This window comes from Ammospiza nelsoni, chromosome 4, assembly GCF_027579445.1.
Source record: "Ammospiza nelsoni isolate bAmmNel1 chromosome 4, bAmmNel1.pri, whole genome shotgun sequence".
Taxonomy (NCBI): Eukaryota; Metazoa; Chordata; class Aves; order Passeriformes; family Passerellidae; genus Ammospiza; species Ammospiza nelsoni.
Window position 1 is genome coordinate 45,187,877 of NC_080636.1, and position 22,032 is coordinate 45,209,908.

At 37.1% G+C, this 22,032-nt stretch overlaps 1 long non-coding RNA gene across 1 annotated transcript; it reads right to left on the reverse strand.

The window, feature by feature from the left end:
* Positions 1 to 18,665: 18,665 nt before the first annotated feature.
* On the reverse strand, positions 18,666 to 20,274 carry LOC132072825 (uncharacterized). The gene is made up of 3 exons (XR_009418402.1): positions 20,162 to 20,274; positions 19,399 to 19,457; positions 18,666 to 18,812 (listed from the first exon to the last, which is right to left on the reverse strand). It is a non-coding gene; the product is annotated as an uncharacterized LOC132072825 (long non-coding RNA).
* Between the last annotated feature and the right edge of the window lie 1,758 nt (positions 20,275 to 22,032).

Sequence of the window (22,032 nt, forward strand, 5' to 3'; positions counted from 1 at the left end):
GGGCATATCTTCCTGGAAAAAGTAGCATATCCTGCAAAAGTATAGAAAGAAAGAATTCTTTCTATAACAGAATGAATTACACAGCATCTCTGTTTACTTGGAGATTCAGGTTTGTTCAGGCTCCTACAGATCCACCAGTTCTGCCCACCTCAAAGGCAATTATCCCACCTCATGCTGGGTCCTTGAGTATTGCAGCAGGATTTCTTACTCAGGAGCTGATACTTCTTGAGATATTTAATTTTAATATTCCTTGTTTTTTATGCTTCAGCTGATTAAGTAAATTAAATAGCCAAAATTGTTACTAACCAGTTTAGTACAGAGTACCAGTTTAGTACAGAGTACCATCCCTCACTTTCTACTAGATGCTCTGTTTTGCCCATTCAGATTTTTCACAAGGATCCTCAAGGAATAAGAAGAATAAAAAAATATACATTCAACTTTCATTATCAGCTTAAAAATTCAGTTCTGCCTCTTAAAGGCTTTACAACCAGGCTTCTTTGGTTTGTATTCTCTGTGATGGCTAGGAAAGAAATAAACACATTCAAGAGCTGGAAATTATTCCTGGTATACAATCTATTTACAAAAGGAAGAACACAGCTCAATAGTTTTGCAAAAGTAGTGTCTTTAAGTAAAAGTGGTTAAGCTTAAACCACCACAGTTTAAGGAAAAGCACTTTTCTTTGGGTTTTTTTTCCCAGTGTATTATGCACAGGGAGTTGCAATTAATTGCTCTCGACATTAAAGAGAAGATGATCAGTAAAATATTGTGCACATCTTCCAGATGCTGGCAATATAACAGCACAAAGCAATAAATACACTCTACTCACTGACGTGGTCTTTGTGAATACCTGTCAAGAGTGGAACATACCCGAGATGAAGTCTCAGCTCCACAGTTCTTCTAACCATTAAAAAACAAAACAAAACAAAACAAAAAAAAACAAAACAAAACAAAACAAAACAAAAAAAAAAAACCAAAAAAAAAGCAGAGGTTGAGATAAAGAAGCAGAAATTCAAATGGTAATTCTGCAGCTCAGAGAGATAGGATGCTGCTGAGCTGAGTGATTCCTGGGAGCTGAGACAAAGTAAAACTCAAAAAAAAAGTCAAACTCAAAATGAAGTTTAACTCAATAAACTCAAAAATAAGTTTAACTCAAAGTTAAACTTAAGTATTACTTAGCCACTGCAATGATTTTTATACACTGATTGTGCCTTCAAAGGTGGTTCTTACACTGCCATCTATGGAGCACCACTGCTGAATGTGACACTCAGAGATCCATCTAATCCTCAACTACATGAAAGAACAAGTCAGATTTTACTTTAATCCTCATTATTGTACATTATCAGCTGCCTGAATTTATTTTAAGATTTGCAACTATATTAATATATAATAAAGTTTATGTGCCTCTCGCTTGGGCTACCAAATTCATCGTAGCAGGAGCATTTTAAGATAAGTCAGGTATACTTAGGTGCTAAGAAATACTTAAGAGAAAATCCATCCCAAAAGTGCAGCTTCAATGAAGTTCATTAAGAATATGGACATCTGAATACAATGGTAAACGTTGTGTTATATTTCTTAATTAATAATATTCTGTATGGATTTGTTATTAATGTGGTAATCCTGTATCATAGACCAGAAAGGGCACCACAGCCCCTGAATTCCATCTGAGGCCTCCTCTGCACCAGAAGGGTCAGGGGGAAGGAGCTGACCAGCTGAAACTGATATCTTGTCCCACTGTATCATCCACAGCGCAAATTGTCCTCATATTCTGATCTTTTGGAAGGGGCAAAATCTCCTCTCACAACCCTGTATGCACACAGCAATGTGAGGAAAGAAAACCATGCTGCTCTGCATCAAACATAATTAATGCACATTTAATATGGAAGTTACTATGTAGCAACAATCAATTACTAAAAACACACATTAATTTCTGTCCCTTTCCACGCGTTAATTAAATAACATCCTTTCAGAATTTGTGTTTCTATTAATGCTTCCCAGTTTGTAAAATCTTGGGAGCACGGTGACCTCTGTAATGGTTTTCAGGTGGTGGGAGGTTCCTGACAGGTGCTGCTGCTGCTCAGAGCTTCTCTATTGTCTCTGAACTTACTCACCTGCATGAATTTTTGTGTCCTGAATCATCAAGCAGTGGCATTACAATTATGGAGAACTAAAATTCCACTCTACTTAGGCTGCCATTAATTAGTTCCCTTGTTTATATGATTTCCTTGTTAACTTTGCAGAAGGCTCTGGAATACCACTGCTAGGCAATACTAAAAATGTGCACAGAAGCCACCTCTTAATATCACATCACAAATTAAATCAGCAGCACCACTAAGCAGTTGCAAATATGCATTCAGTTATGGAGGCATCATGATGCATTTCTGGCTTATTTCAGTCACTTTCCATAAACATTCCAATGAACACATTTATTTTGACACAAATAGGCACTGCAAAATACCAAAAGTGATGTGAGTAATGATGTGGCCATGCAGCTGCATAAGTGCTTATGTTAGATGTCTTTGTGTGTATACTGAAAGCTTTTTGTGGAATTATGGCTCATCAGAGCATAGTACAGAAAAAAAAAAATTTATTCAATATACTATTGCAATTCAGACATATTCAATATATTATTGAAATTCAGAATTCCAGAAATAATTATTTGTATTAAAGGCAAAAAACCCACAAAAGCATAGATTGAAAGTGGCATTAGAGAGGTCCTTTATGACTCTAACTCCATTTTAGTGGAAACTTTAGATAGGTAAACTATAATTTGCTAAGTGAATTTGCACTGTGATCAGGATACTAGGGCATGGCAGCTAGTAATAATTCCAAACAATTCTATCAATAATGCCTGGTTTTATTTAATATACAAGCTTGTCTTTTTATGTCATACTATCTTCACCTTTCCGATATGACCATTCTGTTTAAAACAGTTTAATAAATATATTTATAGAAATGACAGACAAGTGTTAGCTGTTACCATTCCTTTAAAATGTGCAAACTTATTTTTAGGCTGATAAATTTAAATTTGAAAAGACATGCATTTCCCATCAAAACATTTTACAACAATTTTATGAGATGTTTAGATTAATTAATCCTGTAAATCTTTCTTTGATAGTTTAGTAAATGTGCGCTGCATAGTAGGTGCATTTAATTTAACTCCATTTTGTCCTGTTTCCTCAAACTAATCCAGTATCCCCTAACATGAAACTGATAATATTTTTGTCCAGTTATTACTATCAAATAAGATGCAAACTCAGATCTTTGTGCAGCAAAATATGCCAACATTCATTTGAATTTGAGCACAGAGTGTTTTTTTCCTGTTAAAATCATTATGGATGTCCACATGATTAAATCTAAGCAGGCCACCAAGTGGTAAACTGGATCAGGGCCCAAACATTTAAAGGAAAAATCAATCCTTTGAAAGCCACCAAGAAATCCAAGTAGAGAAAGCCAGAGTTCTCACTAACCATGATTTAGGAGAAGAGTCAAAAATGACTAACTGGAATCAATTTGCACATATTGTATGCACTGTATTTAGATCACACAAATTACTTCATATTAGCAAATCAATACTTCCATTCATTGCAAGCTCTAAGACTGATTATCCCTTGCAACTCTGAAAAGACCATAGAGCATTTCCATCCATTAATAATTCACACAAGGATAAAGGCATTCTCTAGGCATATAGATTAAAACAGATACTTATAAATAAATACTTATAAACTTGTACCTTTGATTAATATAAAAGCTAAACTAAAGAGCATTCAGGAACTTGTTTTGGAAACAACCAAAGAAAAATTGCAGTGGTGTATTTGTAGATTCCTATTCTGTTGCTGAACTATTCAGAATCTTCCCTCATAGCAATCCCATCCCTTTGTAAGCAGTGACTATTATAAATACATTAGGTGAGTAAAATTTGCTTATTTGGAAATAACCACATGAGCTACATAAAAAAAAAAAGATAATTAAATAAACAGAAATGCCTGGGTTTTAGGCAAATAATCCAGATGGAATAAGATAGCAACAATTCCTGACACAAAAAACCATCCAAATGGGGCTTGTAGAAGAACGATGTGTTGGCTGGGATGAAAACAGGAAAACACAGGTTTTAAGCAGAATGACCTCAGTGAGAATATGGCCCTCAGTACCAATACAGGTGGGGGCAAGCTCATTCTGTTTGCTGGCAGAATGGCTCTCAGCTGAAAGCTGTGAGATTGCATTACCTGGGAGCCGAGCTAACAAGCCCACCGAGAGCTGAAGCCAATGCCTGTACGTCCAGGGCGCTGCCTGCGTGGCTGTTCAGCTTCCAGACCAGACCCCTCTCATCTCTCACCTCCTGAGCAAATTGCTTCTCATTCTAGGCCAAGTCTCTTCATCATTTTGCTTACCCTCCCACTTGCACATCTTTCCCACTCGGTGTAAAAGCTCTGCAGAGCAACGCAGGCACGATTTCAGCTGGGACTTCTGGATGCTTCTGTAATGTGAGCAGCAGCAATAAATCGGGGGAGGATAATAGAAGTGTCAAGCGAGTCCTAAGTGCAGCAGCAGAGCTGTAATGTACTGTAAGACACCCTACATCTCACACCATCCTTCAAGGACTTTGCACACTGTGGTTTATTCCACTGCAATAATAAATGTAGCCATGATGCATCTCCAAGTATTAGCCAGCGTTGAAAATGAATCACAGTAATGTTACCTTCGCTTCTCTCCAGCAAGAAGATAATACTTTTGTGGATGTGATACCACTCTGTATAGTTTTTGACAAACTGGAAATATTTTAGTGAAATAAGGCTGCACGGGGAGCACAGGATTCATTCTGAGGCAGCAGCATATAAGAAGACAGTGCTGAAATCACTGTGGCAATTCAATTCATATCTGTTTAGTTATGCTCGCTTATTTTTCTATTCCTAGCAGTTCTAGATTCCCACAGAAAGTTCCTTTGCAGCCCCTCCCATTCCCCATGATCAGTACTTCCTGGGAGGTGCTGCAAGCTACGTAGGAAATACCAGCAGGTGTGTGTATCACTGGCTCATAGGAAGATTGGAGAGTAATCAATGTATAATTTTTAATTCTCCATTAAGTCAATGGTGCCATTTCAAAATCTGAGGTATTCTCTTATTTCTCTCACAAATCAGCAAACCTGGTTGCTGGTAATCCCATGAATGTTACTGTGAAGAGAATAAGGGAATCAGTACCATTTTCTATTCATGCTTTTGCTTTTTTTCTGGATGTTTGCTCAGGCCACATTACTCTTCATTCTATTTCAGCAGCTTGGGCTGATATAATGTTTCATGATTTTGTAAATCCATCTAAGTATCAATTGTTCTCCTAAAACCTCAGTAAATTCTGCCGTGTGGCTGTTTCAATGTTATCTACTAGTTTAGCAATGTTCAAAAACCACACATTTATCAGTCGCAGCGTCCTCTTTATAAATCAGTGCCAACAGACATTGCAGTGAACAGCATGTTTTGAGTCTGAATACCCTGTAGTTTAACCAGTATTATCTATATCATCCCAAGAAAATTTAGTGTGTTCCCTGAGTTCCTACTCTACAAAAACACCTTTCTCTTTCATACTACTGATCACATCTATTAATCCTCTTGGCAGAAGACTTTCTTTTTTTGTATTGCTAATAATTTTGGAAGGCTAATTTGTGATTTTTCTGAGTGTTATTATTCGTCAGCTTTTGATCATTCTAATTGCCTTATTATTATCTGCTCTCCTACCGTGATAGAGGCTTTTAAAGTTTCATGTGCTAGGAAAGAAAGGCAAAAAAACGTGAGCAAGAATCTCTTTTTGTTCCTGAAATATTACCACCTCCACAGTTCATAACTATTAGGGGGAAGAATTCATTTTGGCCCTCTGTTGTGTCAAAGTTTCATCCTTTCAGTGGCCTCACTGTCTCTTTGTGATTTTGTTCACTTCAGCAGCAAAATGGATTGATCATTGCAGCTCCTTTTGCCACCTATTTCACATGCTACTTTAATATCCCAGAATAATGATTTGGACTCACTTCTTTAATTTCTCTATGAACTGTACATGCCTTTTTTCAATATAGTTTCTTGTATAATGACAAAAGCGTATCATCATGTTTGCCCAGGACCTGAATTTTATAATCTCAGTTTTAACATCCTTTACTTCATTACAAGGACACGATTAAAAAGTGGAGAGTTAAAAACATGACTGAACTTGTGTAGATTTATCCACCATTTTGAGTTCTGTCCTTTGAGAAGTTAGAAATGGCTCCAAATAATACAGTCTCTACCACCCTCCACGTTATTCTGCCTTTCAATTTCAGACTTCAGAAGCGTACACCAGAACCTTACAAGAAGTGCCACCAAATTCCTCATTAAAATCTTTCCAGATTATTCTTCTAATCATTTTATAGTCCATTTAATTCAAAAGCATATAAACTTAAACTTGGGATTTTTTCATCTTTTTTTCCTTTGTCAGTCAACCAAAACTGCTCATGGAAACATGCTGGCTTCAATAAATATTTTCTCCAGAAGGAATCCTCAGGTTCATAGTGGATTTAGTACTCAAAACAAAAGATAAAGTAAAAAAAGAAAAAAGAGGAAAAAAAACAAAAAAAAAAACAGTTCTGCCCAGATATAGTCCCAACCCATTAATTCCTAGGAGATTATCCTAATTTAAATTACAGAAATAGTCTGCCAATGGTCTGTGAATATTTTTTTTAACAGCTAACTCCAACAGTAGGAGGAAGAACAAGATAACAGCACTGGCTTTACAGTGCTGCAGCACAAGTGTTCAGTGCTTGGCAGGAAACCTAGGCCCCAGTTATCCTTTTTGTTTGCAGCCTAGAGCCTCTTTTAGAAGGTATTTGGGACAGCTCTTCCCCACTGACAGTTACTGAAGTTTTGCAAGTCTGAAGAAGGGACATTACTCCAGATCTTTCGAATCCCAGGATATGGAAGATATCTTCTAGATATTAGCCTTCCTCTGTCACCGCTTTTTAAAGCTCCTATTTTGGCAAATTGTTCTTCTGTATGCAAGTAAATGTTTTGTTTGGACAAGAGACACAAATGCTACATGGTCTGGTGGCTGCAACATCTGCCCAGGAGACTGGTATTCAATTATCAGTCTCAGAAAAAAGAGCAAGAAGAAATTATTTAAACCCTTTCTTCAACATTTCCTGTGGAGCAATTGCCTTAGAGAATTAGCAAGCTACTGAGCACAGTGTCATAACAAGGCTGTGCTCTACTGGGGAAAAGGAAGGTCCACTAACAAGGTCTACTTCCAAAAATGGTTACCTCACATCTTTTCTTGTAGGACAAAACCAGTGAACAAACTTAGAAGGTTTCTATTTTTTAATTTGTGTAACTTTTTCAGTCACATAACTATGCTCAAACTAAAAATTCCAGTGCATTTTGAAATTTTGTTGTCATAGTAGTCCTATTTTAATTCTTCCTGTTTCATCATGTGAAAGAAACAGCTTTTTTTACATTTGATTGTATAACAATGAATTACTGTTGTTATTATTATTATGAGCCAAAGGAAAGTAAATGCACATTGAACTTGGCATTCCAAACACAAAAATCACATTGTTCTCACTACAATTATTTTTCAGGTCTACTTAATTAAACAGCACAGACCTGTATGAACACTTTTAAACTCATCTGCAACAAGTTTCTTGTGATGTAGCTTAAGTAGAAATCTACTTAAGGTAAATCAATATAAGCCTTTTGTAAAACCATTTAGGTTTATATCAGGGCTTCAGGACTGTTACTAAATTGATTAATTTAAATGAGAGTTCAGTTAAACAGATTCTGCTTTTGTGTGGAGAGAAGGCCTAAAGGTGTGACAAAGCGTCTTATCTGCACTGACTCCATACCTATTCTTAATGTTTACTAGATTTTTAATCTTGTTAATGTTGTGGCCTTCTGAAAGGGCAAAACACCAACCTTGTTTATATACTCTGTGATCTATCCCTTGCTGAAGAACAACTGCCTGTTGCTAATCCCTTAACTATCTGTGATCAAATCCCAAAATAAACTTTACTGATTAAGGTGGCATCCTGCTTATTCACCTTACCCCTTAGGATAATGAGCAGCTCATTGCTCAAATAATGGTTTCCTTCCAGGCTACAACTGGAAAACAAATACCCTATTAATGGTAGGCCTAGTGACAGCTGTAAGTACCACTGGTCTCTGTCACCATGATATTTTCTGGAAAATTCCCCTTGCCCAGGATTCTTCTCCTGGGAAGCTGGGAAGACTCAGAGAAAAAGGAAAACAATATTTATCTCATTTGCTTCTCCTGTGTTTTGCTGCTTTGAAATGTGGTTTGGACATTGTTTACCAACTGGTCATTGTTTCATTGGTTTCATATGAATTGTTTACCTAATGACCAATCATCATCCAGCTGTGTCAGACTCTGGAGAGAGAGTCACAAGTTTTCATTATTATCTTTTAGCCTTCTGTCTGTATCCTTTCTCTATTCTTTAGCATAGTTTAGTATAGTATTCTTTAAAATAATATAGTATCAAAATAATAAATTAGTCTTCTGAGAACACGGAGTCAGATTCATCATTCTTCCCTACGACAGGGGCCTCAAAAATACCACAGCTCTCAATTAGGGGTTCTCTGAGGTATCCCAGCAAAGCTGGGAAAAGATTGCAAACCATAAGTTGTTCATGCTTAGAGAAAATCCTCACCTGTTGGATTCTGCAGGACACAGCATGAAAATGACCAGTTAAATGAGATACTCTTAAAATATTCTGGTATAATCAGAATGGTGATGCATGTCAGGTAGTCCAGGCAGCCCACAGACTGTTTAATAAATTATTTCACTTTTAGTGTTCAGTGCCCCCAAAACAGAGAAGAGTGTGTTATGACCACCCTACTAATTAATATAAGAGTGGGGTTCTTCTGGTGCCAAAGACTCTGGATTCTGGCCCAGACATACAGTTATTTATCATTATTTTTACTGGGTTGTTCCCTAGCTTGACATTTTACCCAACACAGAGGAGAATCTCTCTTTCGTAATTTTACAAAATGAGAGGTATGACTTTAAAAGCTTAAAAAATAAAAACCTCAGCAAAGACTAGCTACTACTGCATTTCTGGGAAGTTTCCTTCCCCAACTTCTCATGAGTATGTGGAGGGGTTTAGGATTTTCAATGAAAGTAACACAGCATCAGAATTACTTGGAAACAGTTCTGTTTTGATTTTTCCCTTTAGAAAAGCCAGTGATCATGAAACCATGACCTTCAAAACCCTGGGACCTCAAATCTGTGGAACAAACTTCAACCACAATGAACTGACTGCCTCCAGGCACATTTCCCTGAAATTAAATTACTTTGTGGTGACACATAAGCAGATTTATTGAAAGGCTGCTGTGATATTTTCAGGTACGTCGTCATTATCATCACATTTTTCTGTGCAACAGCATGGAATAATGCACGGGAGTAAACATTCTTCTAACACTAAGTTGAATTCAGAGAATAAATATAAGGATATATTTCTACAATGGCAGCTGTGGTTCTGTGAGAAAACTAAAATGTTTCCCTCTTACATCTTTAATAATAGATAGCCATGGAGCCAGCTACACAGAGAGGGGGGGAAAAAGAAGAAAAAAATAGGAAAAAAAATAAAAAGGACAATAATAATTGATCCATGGCTATGCCATATATGGTGCATTAACAAATACCTTCATATTTTAAGGCATGTATTCTAAGTAATAGCCATTTATACACAACTTTAAATGTATGCAATGCATTACAAAAGCCTAAAGACATGTTCTTTTGTCTGGATTGCTTACCAGCTACCAGTTATAAATATTCTAATGAGGCTCTTATTCCTCTAATGTCAGTGTGGTACCAGAGTGCCTCTCTATTAGTGCATTAAGCTACATGACTAGCATTTTTCTGTCTTTCTGTCCCCCAGGTGGAAAATTACATGTATTTAAAAATAATTAATATTTTATTTTTTATCTATGATGTGCATGCACTCTCACAATTTACTGTATGGAACTTAAAGTACTAGACAAGCCTGCTGTACTAAAATAAGTATACTTATACTTATATGCTGAACATTTATATTACTTCCCACTAAGGTTACACCAGAACCTCTGTGAGCTGCCCAAAGAAATTCTGTGGCTGTGTTTTATTGTGCTATTTTGTGTACTACACTCACGATACATGATGATACTTTCCTATTAAAATCTCTTACTCCCCCTTTTATTTCCAAGGAATGACTATCCAATGATTTCAAATCTCAAATACATATTTTAGTCAGGTGTAATAGGAAAATGTTGATAACTCCAAAATGCTTTTTCTGCTGGGGACATGACATAAACAGGATTTTACTAAAGATGCTTTTAACTTAAATTTGGATTCGATCTGTACAACTTTTTTTGACATTGCAAGGAAATCAAGGAAATAGACATTTGAAAGATCAGTGCAGTTTGGAAAATCTGTGCAGATATCAAAACCATGAGTCCTTCCAGTGGGCTTCTAGCATTTGCTTGGGACCTGGAGTCCCAACAGGCTGAACAACTCAGAGGCCACGGAAATATTACACTGTTACATATGAAACTTCTCTATTACTCATCTAACCTACCCTAGATTCCTATAAATGGGAAATACAACATTTCTTCCTGCTTAATTTTTTATGCAGATATCTCCCTTTTTCTCTTAAAAAAAAAAAAAACAGAAAAAAAGTGCTTTTTATAGCAAAGTATCACAAACCCAGCAGCAAGAAGATGTGAAGAGCTCTATTAACAAGAAGGAGTTTTGAAAAGAGTGGTCTGGATCATGCAGCAGCCTGATATTCAGAGTGCACTGCACTACTGCAGCACACATTCTCACAGCCCCAGACCCAAAACTCAGCATCCATCTCAAACTGATCTCTCTAGAACCTAACTTCACTAATTCATCTTTCTATGGTCTAGAATGGCATAAGTTCTGACCTGCATTTCCACTTCACACACCATGTCTTGTTCACTGAACTATATTTTGCATTTTTAATATCAAGAAGTTTGTTTTTATCATTGGAATAGCTTTGTGGTTACAATACTACCATGATTAGCCCTTTCAGAGAATTTCTGAGCTCAGAAAGACTGATGAGGCAGGTTTCTTATGGATGTTTATCTTCACCTCCCCTTATATCTGTACTGCCATAAAATCACCTACTCTCTCATGGCTTGCTTTTTAGCCCCTGTGCTCCACACCACCTTCGCATCCCTGTGGTTTTTCCACCAACCAACAGACAGCACAAGCAGTCACCAGACAATTATTTTCATGCTGACTGACCTGCTGTCTGCAACCACCCAGAGTGTAAAACAGCTGAGTTGTTCCTGGATTTTCCTTAGAGCACGGAGAGGACATGTGGCTTTTTGCTATTTTGTTAGCACTCCGGGCTTTCATGAAAATTGTGGTTTCAGAATTCCTACCCTTGTTCCAAACTGGCTGAACAGCTGGTTCAAAAGCTACTGGGGAGAGATTAGCAGATGAGCAATCAGACAGCTTTCACCTCTGCCCTCAAACAGAGAAGAAATATCAGGATCGTTCAGTGGCTCAGCAGCAAGGAAAGGCAGCAATCACACAGCACCTTTCTAGCAGGGGAAACCAGAAGAATCTCACAGTTACTCATAATGAGGTCAGAATTTTGTCAGACTGACGTGAATATGTCCAGAATTATCTCTGTTTCAAAGATCAGAGATCACCAGCCCGGTCATTTTCCCAGTGCCTAACAGTGCAGATATGTAATAGCAGAGAACCAGGATGGCAAAGCCCTCAGTGTTAAACTCTTATCTTTTTGAGTCAGCTATACTTGTGAGATTTAAATTCTGTTAGGACATTTATTCTTGATTAGCAGGTAATCAAGAAGGGATAGCCAAACACAGTCTTATGTTTTATTTCTCATCTCAGAAATGGATCTAAGTCCAAACATGTATTATTTATTTACTGAACTGCTCCAGCTAGCCTATGAAATTAATCACATATTTGATATCAAAGTTAGGTCCAGCACAAAAGTGGGAACGGCACAATGGTTAAAGGGGGCTGACTTAGGATGCAGGATCAGCCAGGTTCATCTGCTAGATTTGATTAATTTCTCTTATGTGCCCAAAAGTAAATCACTGTGGAGCAGGCACACCAAGACATTTCCATCTCTAAACTCTGTCCACTCAAGAAAGATGGAGAGACTGACAAAGAGAATAAAGGTACACTCCAAGTGTCATTGTTCACCCAGCTTTTGAAATGTTTATGCCTCCCTAAAATGTGGAACGTGTTGTTTGCCTGACATATAGAGGTTTTGAGAAGAAAAATAGACTCAGATAGTCTAGGTATGTAAAGTGCAATGCAGAATCATCAACAAGTAAGAACAAAAGTAAACTCCTCAAGACTGTGTTTTAGGCTGCTTGTAGGGTACAAAGACCTTCCAACAGTGTGAACATCACTCGACCTGATCCAAATCCTGATGAAGAAAAAGGACATTTTTAACTGAAATTAAATGAATTTGTACATGGTCAAACCTCAGTTAACAATGTATATCGGTGCCCATCACTCTCTTTTAACAGGGGTGTACAGATCACCTCTGTTCTGCAAGACCACATCAAAAAGAACACACCCTAATGATGTTTAATCACTTCACAGCCAACTTAAATATTAATTTCTCTCATATATTGACGATCCTTAATTAAAAGACAAATCTCTGCAAATACTTCAACCATGCAACATCAGCGAATTTAACTGACAATCGGTTAAAGATATGTTTGAATTCCAAAGTTTTTTAAATCTGGTGGGAAATAAGGATGATATTCTAGAAATGTCATAAAAATGAATGAAGGCAATAGATTTGATTCTACGTCAGGGAAAATACTTAATCTTCGTTCTTAGGTTTGTTACTTACATTCACTAAGCCAAAAATTCCAAGACAATAAAAGTAGTAAGGAGGGGAAAAACCAAGATTGCTTGTATGGCTATAATGCAATCCTTTGGTGATCAGTTTGGTGACCAAATAGCTAAAACCAATTTTATTCTTTTGCCAATATGATAAAAAACAAATGCAAAGATACATAAATTTTAAAATCCATATTTTTTATCAATAAGAAATCTCAAAACCTCTTATTCAATTAAAAATTCCTATTACAATTTTTAAACACAACAGATTACTTAAACCCTTAAACAATCTTTGGACCAGAATGCTTCTACTTTCAAAATAAAGCAGATGGTTCAACCTTGGTTTCATTCCTTTGTCTATTTTTTTTTAACTTTAGTGCAATTTTTTTGAATCAGACTCCAAAAGCTACAATAATTAAAACCATATGTAGAGCAGGAAGGTACCATTTTTCATGTTATATTATTTCTTCAACATTAAGTTCAGCCTGCCTAATGTGAATCTAATTCTTTACTCAATCTTGGGCTACATCCCACAATCCCATTGTGATTATTAAAAAAAAAAAATAGGAGAGAAAGAAGATGCTAAAGGCCCCCGGCTAATGAGTAGAAGAGAAAGAAATGTGCCAATCTACAGTTTAGTGTGTCTAAATTGAGCTACCAAGCTATAAACCACAATTCTTCATCACAGAGAAATTTTTTGATGTTTATACATAATAGGTAAAGAATGAACAAAAATACTGATAGGAGAAAATGAAAAAATAATAATAATATAAAATAATAATAATATACAATTTGGAATTTATAATGTTTGACTACTTCTCCTCAAGCCTTTAACTGAAAAAAAATGTAATTTAGACCTATGGTGCACTCACTAAATATATGAAAAGACAGATTAATAATGAAGGTCCAGTAAGATATTGATAATCTTACTGGATTATCAGTAAGATAATAAGTAGCTATTAATTTTATACCTACTTATCTTAGCTGATGAAAATAACAACATAATTTAGCTTCAGTAAGAAGGAAGGCTGTTATGCTGTAGAGTAGGAGCCAAAAATAAATATTGAACTGATAAAAAAAATAGCTAGTGTGCAGACAAAATATTTAGAAAATACAGTTTTCAAAAGTTGTTTGGGGTACTTGGTGTTTTTAAACTCCAGGAACTCTCATTTACACCACCTGTACTCCCAGAACCTTAATTCCATGCAAGTTAGAAAAAGCACAATGATGATGAAGGAAAATGTCTTTGAAGACTGTCTACAATCCAAATTTTCTAAAGACTGATGCTACAGAACCAGGTAAAATATTTCTGCTTGCAATGTTAATGAACAGACACCATCTTATCAGCAGATCTCAACACATTCTACCAAGGAGGAGAAATTTTAGATGGAGGAAGTCATGGAGGAAAAGAAAAATTGAATGCCATTAATAAACTAGTATATTCATATGGCAGAGGTAATGGTGGTAAAAAATCCACAGTTTTGGAAATTTTTCTTTTTCTAAATTGCCAAGAATAAATTTGTGCTACTTGACAGAATTACCACAAGGACTGTTGGGACTTTAGACATACTTGTATTTATTAGATGGCTGCAAAACCTGCCTAAAGTACTTGAGAACCTGGGGAAAGAAAATAAGAGCATTTTACCTTGCTTCACACAAATACAGGCAGACTCACTGGTGATTCAAGGGAGGTCTCTCTGTCTTTGGATCATCTTCACATTGGTGATATTTATTCCAGACCTGGAATGCTGTCTGGCCACCCCTGACTGAGGGCATGAGACCTGTGGCTGCTTGGTGATCACTCATCACTCGTTTAGCCACTCTTCACCCACACAGTGTGTACTGAGACAAGTTTGTACTCGTCCAGCTGCTTAATCAAAATTCTTTGCCCTCCCAAGCCCCCTCTTGCCATCAAAAAAGGCTCCCTTGCTTCAACTGCTCTCTCAGACCTATCAACCCAAACTGCAATCTCATCAAAAAGGTGTCACATCAGCTTTAGAGTATCTGTCTTCCACAGGTCTCACAGTTATTATTGCCCTTATTTCACTCCTCATAATTGAGCCCTACATCAGCCATGCCATTATTTTGCCTAAGATGCATGTCAGTCTGACAGGCCTGTAATTACCATTGTACCCTCTTTCACCCTTTCAAAATATTGGCTCAACAATAGATTTCCTCTCATCTTCTGGATTTTCCCAGTGCCAGTTTCATTGAAAAGCAAAGGCAGCGATCCTCTGGGACACTTTTTCTGTAACATTTGGACATATTATAAAGAAATGCTGATTTTAAGAGATCCATTTTCATCCTCATTAATTGAGACAAGGTATTTCAGCATCATCATATGGCTATCACCCTGTTCCTTTTCCACAGAGAGCCAAGAGGAACATTTGGGATCAGCACTAACTTTGAACTTTACTCATTAAGCTGCAGCAAGCTCCACTTGGGAAAGGTTGGACAATAAGGGAGCAATGGATGAGATGCCTGCCTGGGGAGTAAAAAGGGTTGCAAGAAGAGAATGTCAGTCTTCTTGAACACAGAAAAAGCAAAGTTGTTTTCTTCCCAGAGTGAAGACTGCTAAGGAACCCAAGGGATGTGAAGAGACACACAGTTTGGCAGATTAAGGAGAAAAGGATCAAGGTACAAATGAAAACCTGTTCCAAAATGAAACCTTGAAAATCACAGATCTTTTCTTAGAGTAATTTTGCCTCCCTTCATTTCCAATTATTTACCACTCTACAACTCCCCTGCTACTGCTGACCTCTCCCTACTTCTGCTTAATCACCAATTTCTCTGGCAGCACTTTCCTGTGCCTCCTAAATCCACTCAAAGGAGATCACTGAACACACTTGAGCTGGGAAACTCGGTATCTTAGCAAAAAAACACTTGGAGAGGTTAACACAGAATTCAGAAAAGTAATTTGTTAGCCAAGTAACAAAAATATTTGTTGACTACCTCTGTTTTTTCCTGCATTATTACATACATCTCTGCCTTTTCCATATAGTAACAAGCCAGCAGCAGCATTATTGCTTTATTTTTCCACTTAAAAATCTAATCAAAGTCCTTAATTAAATGGCAATTTCTTCATGTATCCTTCTGCTTCCTTTACAAATGTCTTCAATTCCTAACTTCCCATTTATATTCATTTATTCTTTGTGATCTACCTTTTTTTTTTCCCATTTGTTTCCTTATATATTACAGCTGCTTTCTCTTCCCCTGTAAGCCAGGCTAGTTTTCAGCTGCTGAAAAATTTTCATTAAAAAATGCCAATGAACTGACCCTGAAACATTTCACTCCAGACATCCCTGGTTTGATAAAACTTTTGTCAAAACCAGCAGAGGATTGAGGAAATAAACTCAGATGGGATTCCTTGGGACTGCCACAGGGCCATGCACTCACTGTCTGTTCCTAGCTCTGGGGAAGATCCAACAGTAAAAAAAATCAAAACAATAAGCAAGACCAGAAACCCACACACACAACAAGCAAACAAAACTCAAACCATACCACATTTTAAATTCTCAGTGCTTAACAACAAAGGAATGCATTTCTCAAACACTTTCGAAATAGAGACAGCTGAATACTGCAAAAATACAAAATCACAAACCAGAGTCTAGGGCTCGGTGTATGCTCGTCTATATTACCAGAGCTTTATTAGTCACCCGCAGCTGCCTCAATTGCAACATCCAGTATTTTTTAATTTGTTCAGCTAACTCCTGGAAGGTCTCGGGAAGCGATGGCTGTCTCTTTGGCTGAGGGTGACTGACAGCTGCTGTGCAGGCACACGTGTAATGAGTGTCACAGATAACACAGCAGCCCGCTCGGAGAGTGCCACTGGGAGAGACAGCTTGTCTTCTGGCAGTTTGTAAACAGCAATCCGCTGGGAGTTACAGGGCTTGCAGGTACAAGTCACTTGGCTCCTGCCTGCTCTCTGGGGGAGTCGGGAGAATAAACAAGCGCTTTTCATCATGGCACTTCCCATCCGGGGGAAGACAGTGCCTGTTCAGAGCACAGCCTTTCAAGGGACAAGCTGTGTTTTGCTTTATCAACACCCCAATCTTGTAGTTGAGACTGCAGTTGTAGCGAAATAGTCACCACAGAGCTGGATTTCCACAAGATGGGTTTTTCTGCCACGTTACTCTGGTCTTTTAAACACACAACACACGCCATGCACAAACGGTGGGTGGGATTCTGAAGGTAAAAGTCCTTTAGAGACTTATTACCATGAGCATGACTTATTACTGCCCATTTTACCTAGTTATGCCTGGACACAAGAACAGGCAGCTTAACAAGAATTCCCTCACACATCAATGCAGGCAGCATGTTTACAAGACAAACTTTTCCTATTCACAATAATAAGTATTTCCCCATTTCCCCCTTGTCGCAGACATCTTCTCATTAAAAATCCTTTCTTAGGATTTTTCCTCCTGAGAAGCTGGGAGGCCTCAGGAACAAAATGCAAACATTGATTATCTGCTGCTGTGGAATGCAACAGCTGCATCTGTGACTGGCCCATGTTGGATGTTTGTAATTAATGGCCAATCACAGCCCAGTTAGCTTGGACTCTCTGTCTGACACACAGACTTTTATTATGCATTCCTTTCTATTCTTAGCTTAGCTAGCCTTCTGAGATGAAACTTTTTCTTCTGTTCTTTTTAATATAGCTTCAATGTAATTTGTACCATAAAATAATAAATCAAGCCTTCTGAACATGGAGTCAACATTCTCATCTCTTCCCTCACCTTAAAACCGCTGTGAACACCGTCACATCCCCTTTATTTTTTTCTCCTGTTTTGTTTCTCTTACTGCCCTTGTCATGAGAAGAGCAAAGCAAGCATGAGCAGCAATATCTGGAGTTTTTTTACCCAGCAAAACACAGACACTAGGACAGCTTTGGAATGCATACACAGTCGCTGTCCTTTGGCCTGGATGTCCCTAAGACAGCTGACAGGCAGGACAGAATTGTAGTCTATAAAGATGTACTCAGGAATTGTCACTGAACAGGCACTTTGAGAGAATCCCCTGCGTCCTGAGGTTGTGTGAGAGGCCAAAGCCAGCAGGTGGCACTCGGAAACACGTGCCAGAGCCTGGATGAGAGCAGGATTTTTGGCACTGCACAACTACTATTTCTCAGCAGTACCTTGTCTACATAACCAGACACACACAAACAAACATGGAAAATAAAATTGTTCTGCAGAGAGTCTTATTTTTAATCCAATATCATAGAAGCATCTATGAACTCTTAGTCCCAAGTGAATAACTGTGTCAATGGGATCTCTGAAGTCACACTCACAAAACCCAACCAGGAAAATTCATGTACTCTTGTTCCATTTCCTTCTTCTCTTTATGCCAGTGTGATTTGCCTGCACAAAGAGCATTCCCATGCTTGATTACATTTCCTCAGTCTCAAGAGAGGGAAGAAATTTTATCAGGCTTCTGTAACAGGTATGGGATTGGATTCCTTTTTTCCACTGCCTTCAGTGCTCAGCAGTGAAATATCTGAACACCTGCAGGCAATTGTACCTTTTCACTGAAGATTATGATTCGTTTTTTCCCAACATTTTTGCTGTGTGCCCCTGCAGCTTCTTTCAACACATAGCCATTTGCTCAAATTAGCAGGTGTCCAAGCCCAAAACTAAAGCTTGTTTAAAAGTTTGTCTGTGTTGGCAGGAATTTATCACTGTTTTATTAATGATTAAACCAAGATTGCTTTGGTTTTGTGATAAGGCATCACCAGTCTTGTCTGTCATTGAATAACAAGAAGTCAGTGCTGCCTGTCATTCCTAGAAAGACACTGAATCTAAGGCTGTCACTTTAAGCACAGCTCTCATTATTTATTCTCTTTATTCTACACAGCCTGTTATCAAAATAGACTTCCTTTCATATTTCAGTTTCCTTTTTTTCCAAATTTTAAAACTCGACACAGGTTGGGTTTTTTGCTCGCATGATTAAACTTTCTGCAGGGAAAAAAAAAGCAAACGTAAAAAAATTTGCAAGGTTGGATCATAGTGCAAAAATATTGTTCCTAAACTTTTATGATTTCTAAGGTTGTGTCCTGCAATTCATAGAGGATTTAATATGTGAGTCTTTAAGAACAAAGCCCATACTTTTTCTCAAAGTCTGGCTGTAAGACTGATTCGAGCAGACTCTCTAAAGTAGCAAGACAACCAAGCCAACCAGAAAAGTCATAACAGAAAAAAGTAAAAAAAATATTTACACCGCTTTTATCCTTTTGTTTTTCCTTTTTAAATGTGACCCTTTTTGTTCATCCAGTAGCAGGGCAGAATCAGCACAAAAAGCCAAAATTATCTTATTCCTTCCCACCACCGAGAAATCCAATAAAACAAATCTCTTCATTCAGATTTATACCGTAAATAGCTTGTGAGATAAAACTGTAAGTTCACTGTAAGGACTTCAAGACATAATAGTTTATGCAGTGCTTCATGACCTCTCATACTCCCAACCACAATGTTGTTGAATGCGTCACCTGATAAGAGGACAAAATGCTCCATGCTCAGATTTAATTTTTAAGGATGTACAAACCTGTATTTTCTTCCTTCTAAATGACCAGACAGGATATTTCAGAGATGTTTCTTCTTTTCCTGCCAACAAGAGGGATAAATAATGTGAATATTGTTAAATTTACTCTGTCTCTTGTTTTTTACTCAAACAATTAGAGTGTGCGTTTATCCAGAGAAGCCTAGGGGATTATTTTCTCCTTTTTATTTTTTTTTTAAATTTTTATTATTAATTCCAGTTCAGCACTCAAATGAATAAGCAAATAAATCTAATTCTAGTTAAGGAATTTGTTAGCTCGCCTTACAAAGTGCAGCCTATTTTTGGGTGAGCTAGACCCAAATTTTACAGCCCTGATTAAATTAGTCTCAAAAGTGAAGAGATCATTTTCTTCACCATTGAGTCAGAGATCTGGCACAACAGAGTTGGATTTCAAAGGCAATACTCAAAAATTGTCATCTTGCAAGGAATTGTCACATACTTCAGACTTCATGTTTTGCAAGTTTCATCTTAAAAAAAAATATTACTGCCTCAATTACTCCGCTGCTCTTGTCTCACATAAAATTTTAGTTTAAAGATGAAACAAAGAAGGTTTTGAAATATTTATTTTTATTGTAAAAGAGAACAAAACTACCTTTGTGTTTCCTCTAGCTCATATTTTTAAGGTGACATATTCTTTCATGCAGATATTATTCATGTTACCGTTAGATTACATACTTTGCTTATAGCTATGAATTAAATATTAAGTAAAAGTGAACTGCGTTTAAAACATTAATCAGAAATTACATACCTGCTGTACAGTGGATGGCAGGAAGGACTGCACATTGATCTATTTTAATTCATTCCAGCTGACTTAATTACACAACTTGATGGTCTTTTCCTTCTTTTTTTTGCAGTGGATGATAAACTTCAAAAATTCTGCCTGTCTCCTAAGACTGGAAAAAAACCACCACTATACATTAGGGAATGCAGAATGACACATTATTAGTGATTTACAGAGAACACATTGTAGCTAGTAAGGAATTTTTCCATTGGTGATCAGGCCATTTCTGTGCAAAAAAACCCCACCAACTCTCAGAATCAATTTTATTGTCCTCTTCTGTGTTCCTGCATTTAAAGCAAATTCAAATTTCAAAAATCTTGATATTTGACACCCTTTAAAACACAAACTCTACTAATATATCTATCTACATTAAACATACTTGCACATGAAAAAAACCTTTTTGCATGCATCTATTCTTGTTCTTAACAACTGATAGGAATCCATCCTGCTCCTAACTGTCCTGCAGAGTTAAGTGTCCAGAATCCATCCATGCATCCACAAAAATATATTGATTAAGGCACATGGATGACTTCAAACCTTGCTAAGCAGCAAGTTTTCAGTGATAGCAGCTGGAAGTCTGGCTTCATCATTTTTAAAATAACTGCCTTGAATAGAGAAGTAGAAAACCAACATAATCACAATATTAGCATAGTATCTTTAACTAGAAGGTTGGGATCCATAATGAGGGAGAATTTTTTTTTTCCTCCGTTGGAAATAGTTGCAAGTGCTTATAAAACCCTAAATGGAAAGCATTTTTTAGAGTTATAGAAGGTTTTAGTCAATTTGTCTTTCTTAAGTTGTATTTTTGGAGTTTCTTTAGCAGAAAGTTTTACAAGCCTTAGACAGAGTCAGTAAATGACATGGGTGTCAGAATATATCTGCACAGGCTCCAGCTGTACAGAACATGTCAACATTTGGAAAATTATTGTTTCTTTTAATCAGATTTTTATCAAAGGAGTGGAGTCCTTCATTCTGAGATGAGTGACTATAATTAGATGGTTCTCCAACCAAATCCTCCTACTCTCCCAGTTTTTGATACAACAGTAAGTTACCTACTCATAGAATAAGCCCTGCACCGAGCTAATGAGATGCACAATAAATGCATCATTAATTTATGCTAGATGCTATTCTGCTCCTTTCATATCTATTGTCATTATCCTCCCACAGCACTCAAGCTAATTCTAATTGATGGTTTCCATCAGCAAATTAAAAAACAATATACTCCAGACTGTAGTGACGAAAAATATAGAAAGTAGAACAATATGTTCTAAAAGAACACTACACTTTGTTATCTTTATGGTGCAGAATGAAAGACAAATTAGCTAAAGAATGCTGTGCAAGTCTTTTATTGCTTTTATGATAATGAGAAGATACTCTTTATTTGTTTTGATTGGATGGTACAAATTCGTTGTCCTGTTACAAATTATTGATATGGTTGAAAGTCAGCACTGCGTGATTTAATGTGTACAGGTGTTTCCTTCTGATAGTTTACATTTACAATTTAAATTGCATTTGGAAAGCTTAAATGACTAATCCTCAACTTGTAGGCACACTTCTCTATGGAAAATTAAAATCCAGTGTCAAACACCTTTTTTTTTTATTAAGTACACTATTGGTAAAGAATTTTTTACTTGTATTGTGGAGAGAGAATTACAAAGTTTTGGGGGAAGCTGAGGCAGAGCCAGCCCAAGGGCCGTGCTGGGGCTGTAACAGCATCTATATAAAAAGTATAGATGTAAAGTATAGACTCCTCTTCACAGAAAACTAAAGCTTCAGAGAAGATGTAGAAAATCTTTCACATGAGCCACTCCACCATCCCCATCCCTCTGAAACTGGAC